We start from the raw sequence: 5,192 nt of genomic DNA, 5'->3' as shown, positions 1-5,192 counted from the left end.
TTTACGTGTCAGCCCTGCCATAGTCTGGCGACCTGTTCAGGGTGTTCGCCCAATGTCAGCTGGGATCGGCTCAATTAATAGTTAACCAATCATGGATGGCGTCGCGACATTTTTTATAAAAATGCGGAAGGAGCTCGGAGTAGAGCCGCTGCTCCTTCACGTCGAAAGGGGCCAGCTGAGGTGATTTGGGCATCTAATCAGGATGCCTCTTGGACGCCCGCCTCCCTTTGGAGGTTTTCCGGGCACGTCCAACTGGTAAGAGGCCCTGGGGTAGACCTAGAACACGCTGGAGAGATAATATTTCTTGTCTGGCCTGGGAAGACCCCGGGGTCCCCCAGGAAGAGCTGGAAAACGTTGCTTGGGAGAGGGACTTCTGGAATTCCCTGCTTAGCCCGCTGCCCCCGGGACCTTGCCCTGGATAAGCGGAAGAAAATGGATGCACGGATGAATGGACGGCTAAAATGGGATAAACTTTTGTGACCATTAATATATCTGGGCGCCCTGCCCAAGTAAAGTCTCTGTGTGGAAAATACTGTCTATGTGTGCTGCTTAAAAAGAGCCGATTACTGAGTCTTTCTCTGAATTTCTTCTTCATCATCAACAACCTCTACTGACATCAGGAAGTTTTAGGGGAAAACAGAAGTAACTTAAGCTGACAAACCACAGTTCTTGAGGTCACCGTCACAGCAGTAGCCTCGATGTGTAGTTACATTTTTTAGCTACACTGTAACCCCTTAATGCACAACTCTACAGTAAATCCCCCTTTACAACACACTTACAGTATTAACTACCACTACTACAACGACCTTTTTAGGGCACTTTACTGTTGCTTCCCATGGAGTTACTTATAAAGCAAGTACTGTATAATGAGAGTTTTTGTTTGGATACTGAAGCCATAAGTCATGAGCAACCAATACAGTTTTATTTCTGTCAGAACAGATTAATACCAATAAGATGAAATTCCTCTCTCATAATTCCCTGAAAGGAAACAGTCCTTTTCATCATCTCTCGGGTCTCGTCCTAAACCCGCAGTCATGACTCTCGTGTGACTCACAGGCTTTCCAAGGGGACAATGACTGCCTGCATTAATATTCTAGCCTCCTGCCTGTGCCTTTCTTGTTTTTGTGTTTGCCTCTGTGCCACGCTCTTTCTCCTTCTTCCCCTCTTCTTCTTTCTCCCCTCATCTCTCATCCTCCCCTTTTTTAGTTACAAACGCTAACTCAGCTGGATTATTTGCGCAGCCCTTTTAAAGGAAAGCCGGCTTCATTCCTTGTGACACATCATTTGTTTTGTTTTTGTGGAGTTGCACAAATGCTGATGCTCTACTTCTGGGCCCAGCCACCCAACACTGTAGTATTCTAAGCAGCCTGTTCGTAATGCCCGGTGTGTAGACTTAATTAAGGTTTTAATTAATTCTCCATTTAGGTCATGTGTAAGTTAGAGCGACGCGCAGATTGAGCCGTGCCTGTTGGCCAACATTTGTGTTACTCTGCTTGGTGGAATAAGATGAAATCCCGCGGTCTAATCTAATAGCATACTTGTTTTCTACGGTGTTTACCACATGCAAATTCACATTACACATTCTGATTAATGTCTGTCTTGTGTGCGTACTGTGTGGGGGGATTTAGTTGTGATGAGAGAAGAGACGAATGATCTGATTTGCCATAAGCACAGAGAACACCTGTACAAGCAGCTGGCCTTGTGTAAGTGAAGTCAATTGAGTTTCACCTGTCTCATCTCATCCATAACTCTCAGACTGATAGATAGAACTCCAGCAGATTGCAAAAGGCAATTCAGGCTACTTCCTCGCTCTGCGAGAGATATTTGGTATGCTGATGGTTCAGAGCATCCCCCCAGGCTGTCTTTGGTACTCAGCTGAACCCAAGAAAATTCTCCATTCTGTTACTTCCTTCCAGAGGGAGGTCAGAGGTCAGAACAGCCTCCCCGTAGCTGGTAGGGATTCTGAATGTGCTCAAGGACACTTCAGCAGGGCAGATACCTGTTGACACAGAAGCTTGAACATGTGAGTGTGTTTCACCTTTTTACAGCCCCTGCAGTAAGAAATGACTGACGATGTCTGAGTACAGCCCTGTCTCCTAAAATATTATGTTACCATACGACGGGTTACGTTTGTCTTTGAAGTATCGCAAACACGTTTGCAATGATAGTTCGCGGACGGCCGCAGCACGTGACGTAATAAAATGAGTGATGTGCAGAGCAGGTGACGTAGTATTTCGAGCGTCCGTTAATTGAACGTGGTATTATAATGAGTTAACAAGCCAGAAAGTCCAATACTGGTGGGCTGGAGGGATGGTGGATGGGTCCAACAAACACAGGACTTTCCCCCAGGAGACCGCTGTCCACGTCTCGTGTGAAACTAAAAGTCATCATTCACTTACGTAGTCATTTTAAGCTAAATCATGATGTTTTTTATTGAACGTAACCCAGGCGTTTTGTTACCTAAACCTAACTAAGTAGTGTTGTTGCGTTTCTTTTTTTTTTGTTTCAAATTACAACCTTAACCACGTGTTTAAAACTGTTTAAAGCTGCGACCGTAATCCGGGAGAAAATAAATTTCCCTCATAACGTAATTGAGAATATAGTTAAGTTGTATGGGAACGTAATTTTGTAGGAGACCTGGTTGCTAAGTAAGTAGTGACTTGTTTTTGCCGAAAGCACACTGAGTGCTGGTCTGTATGGAGAATACCATCTGTAATGTGTTTATAATCAAAATATGTAGCAAGATATCTTGTGACAGCGACGGCAGCTTGACAGTAGTGAGCAGAGACTCGTAGTGATGCGGTTATTGCTGTTAAATACCATTTTTGCTGCCATGAAAAAAAAGAGCCCCTTCCATCCATCAGTAACGTCTTCAGTGTGTAAGGTAATGTGTTTTGCTGCTCTTAGTGTTGGATACTCAGTTGGCACCTGTCAAAGAGAAACATTCATATTAATGTATTAAAGTAGACACCTATACTGAAAGAAGAATGAAAGTCTGGCTCACACAAACAACAACCGAATACATCAGCTGAATATCCATCCATCCATCAGCTATATCCCCACTCATCCTTAAGTGGGTTGCCAAGCTCAGCTGACATTGGGCGATAGGCTGGGTGCAACCTGGACAAGGAGACCGATATTCATTGGCAATTTAGAGTAGCTAATTAACCTAACCTGGGAGAACTCCACACAGAAAGGCCCGAGCCGTCCACTATGTTCAAACCTAGAACCTTCTTTCTGTGAGGCGACGGTGCTAACCACTGCACCACCACAAACAATAACCATATACGTCAGACAAATAACTAAAGTATCCAAATGACTCAATTCAGAATGATTGAGAAGCCCGTATGAAGTTTAAAGCCCCACGCTATGCTTGGCAATAAACTATGTTGTGTGTGATTCAAGCATAGAAATAGAATAGGAGTAGAACGTAGCAGGATGGTCAGAGTGGTTTCTATTTACGCATTTCCATTGCAACTGTTGTAGCGGGTTAGCTTTCATGTAAACTGACTTGCCACAAGTCGCGGACTAATGCCCATGTGACGTGTAAAACAGCCCCGGCGTCTAGTGTGTGTGCGTGTAGTTCCGTGCTGGCTGTCCCTTTTATAAGTAAGTAAGTAAGAAAGTAGTAATTGGGTTCAACAGATGTTGATTCCGCAGTGTGACTACCTCCGCTGCCGGCTTGGCTGCGGAACAACACACTTTACAGCCCCACTGATGTGTGTTGAAACCATAACAAGTAATTTTCTTTTCCAATGACCACGGTAAACAGTTCAATGTCCGTTCTACTCCTATTCTATTTCTGTGGTTTCAAGATTGAAACAAACTGATGAAATCAGAAGGTAAACAATGACAATCAATCATCATAATGATTGTACATGTCTGATTATGTAAATATGCTTTACACTGTGTTTATCTGCAGCGAGAACAAGAGAAACACAAAGGTTACTGTAACCTGCTTGTTGCAGAGCATCAGTTAGTGGGAATGCTTCTCGGAGTAATTCCGTTAGCACTTATCTCCGGTTTGATTCATTGTGTGTCATTTGGAGGCATTTCATCACGCTTTTCTTTGATATCACCAAGGTTGGCCCTGGGGCAAAATAACATTGGATGGATCCACGGCTGTAAATCTATCCTTAATTCCTTTCCTCCCTCCTCTCCAGTTGTCTGCCCGCGCAGCTGAGATGATAGTTGACAATTTAATTGAAGAATTGCTAAGGGAAGAGAATAGGAATTAGACGCGCCTGCTTCTGTGCCTTGTTTCTCCACCAAATGTCTTGTGCACACCCCAGACAACCTTTGTATGCCTTGGCCCTCTGATTGGGCGACTATCAGATTGTCCTTTAGGGTCCCTCGTACACACGAGTGGGAATTGCTTGTGACAAGTTATCAGGCCTCAAATGATGTCTATAATGGCGGATTAGCCGTTGACACGGCCTTTCATGAGCAGCAGAGAGGCGACTGGCATTGTATTTAATGAAAGATTGTATCTGCAGCTACTGCTGTGGCTCGCTGTGACGTAACTCGGACTTTAAGAAGCGGCCATCAAACTGTCATAAATATCTTATTACGGCCTGTGATTTAGCATTTTGATGGGGGAGCTGCCGTTTTTATCGCTGTCTGCATGTTTCACAGTCTTCATCTAAACAGCCACATTTGACATTGATCTTAAAGCTACAGATCTTTATGGCATTTTCAGCAGTTGGAATGATCGCCTACTGTGACACATTTAAATGGTGATTAGAAGGCTTCAATAAGGAGCAGATAAAGATAGATCATGTGATGTCAAAAGACCTTAGTTACCGTTGCTATGTTGGACAATTTTCTGTCAACAACATCCGGCGTCCATTCTGCAGAGCACCTACTGCGGTGTAATAGCCTGTAATTTGCGAGAGACAGTAGCCGACAGCAAGGGCTTTGTTGCGCCATTAAAGGATTTATTCAAGATGGAAGAATCCCATCTGCGAAACTGAGAGAAAATATGACTAAAGGCAAAGTCATTCTACTCTCAACAAAAACAAGGGAAAAGCTCGTGAAGTGGAGACAGAGGATGATGATATTATGAGCTAACATTGCTCCTAAACTGCTGGGTAGCATTACATTTTAATGCCATACTTAAAGCTTCAGTAGGCAGAATGTTTTTGGCATCATTGGGCAAAAATTCCATAAGCCAAGTTTGCTCCGGCTGGTGG

At 43.9% G+C, this 5,192-nt stretch overlaps 1 long non-coding RNA gene across 1 annotated transcript; it reads right to left on the bottom strand.

Annotated features, from left to right (window-relative positions):
- Window positions 1-239: 239 nt before the first annotated feature.
- LOC119487253 lies at window positions 240-2,944 on the bottom strand. Its single transcript, XR_005206673.1, has 2 exons — window positions 2,821-2,944; window positions 240-414 (listed from the first exon to the last, which is right to left on the bottom strand). It is a non-coding gene; the product is annotated as an uncharacterized LOC119487253 (long non-coding RNA).
- Window positions 2,945-5,192: the final 2,248 nt, after the last annotated feature.

Source organism: Sebastes umbrosus, chromosome 4 (genome assembly GCF_015220745.1).
Source record: "Sebastes umbrosus isolate fSebUmb1 chromosome 4, fSebUmb1.pri, whole genome shotgun sequence".
Taxonomy (NCBI): Eukaryota; Metazoa; Chordata; class Actinopteri; order Perciformes; family Sebastidae; genus Sebastes; species Sebastes umbrosus.
This window is presented reverse-complemented; position numbering and strand designations above follow the sequence as displayed.